Below are 1,361 nucleotides of genomic sequence, written 5' to 3'. Positions count from 1 at the left end.
TTATTTACCCAACTCAATTCGCATAATACCAAACTCCGCCATGTAATAACAATACTGTACAAACACAATAACAATATTTCGTCGTAAAATCGATTTCATGGGAAAAGAGATAGTGAACGAAAAATGGTTGGCTCTTTCGATTGAACGAAAAATCGTACCGGCCGATTAGCTGGAAGGAAAATTCGCCACACGGTGTATGCTTTGTTGAAATAATGGAATCGCGGAATCTATAGACGGATTGCAACACTTTCTAAAAGCTGTCGGAAGACCCGGCGAAATCCCGAAGCGACGATAATTACGTTTGTCCCGTACGTACAGCGACACGTCCAATGATTTAGAAAGTGTAACGAGATTTGTCTTCAATTACCGGCGCGGCGGGGAAATAGAAATCACAGAAAAGGCGAACGGCTTTTTCTAATTACCATAAGCGTTCCGTGATACAGTTGCCAACGACACGTTTCCTCATCGGGACAACGGACGTTGTTTCGGCCGAAAGTGTCTGTCAGGTGTTTGAAAAACCGCTATGAAAATGGCGGACGCGACGGTCCCGCGCGCTCAGTCGAATTCACCGTGAAACAGGTCGACGAACCCGCGACGGAGACACTTAACTTTGACCTTGTGTATGGAGTCGATGTCACGCTTCAAGATTTTCGCGGTGATTCGGTTTCTGGACACGTGGCACGCGACTTGCTTTAGCGTTCACGCGTGTCAATTGTGACGGAACTACAGAGTGCTCAGTGAAACGGATGATCGAACTAAATGCACCGATGGGAAATTATTGTTTGGATTGTTCCGGGCAAATATTTACCCGGCGTACACATAATTACTAGTTGTTGAATTTTCATAAACTGAATGAAAAATTAATCAACCTAGTAAATACTTTGTATTTTTCATCTGATATGCTTTTTGTTCTTAGAAGGAACTTTATTGACATTGAAATTGGAAAAAAAATTTAATTGAAAAATTGTGAATGAAATTTTTAATTGATTAGTGTAAGTTATAGGATTAAAATTATTTACTGCTTTGAGCTAGAATAAAAGTTTACTGTAGGTTATTTAATTGGTTTAAAAATAGAGGTAATGTCAATTGAATATTAAATAGTAAATGAAATTAGAATAGCGTTTGAATAGATTTTTTATTCTTGTAAGGAATTTTAATAAATTCTAATTTGAATTAAATTTTACTTCAGATTAAAATTATAAGATTCTGATTAATTAATAAACATTTAGGATCAAAATGAGTAGTTATAGTATGATACACTGGATAGAGTAAAAGAATAGAGAAATATCAATATATTATTTCTGATTTATTAAATTAATTAAGGAAAACAAAAAAATTTTGACTACCAGATCGGTAGTCTG

The sequence above is a fragment of the Augochlora pura genome, chromosome 3 (genome assembly GCF_028453695.1).
Source record: "Augochlora pura isolate Apur16 chromosome 3, APUR_v2.2.1, whole genome shotgun sequence".
NCBI classification, from domain to species: domain Eukaryota; kingdom Metazoa; phylum Arthropoda; class Insecta; order Hymenoptera; family Halictidae; genus Augochlora; species Augochlora pura.
Note: the sequence above shows the minus strand (reverse complement) of the source record.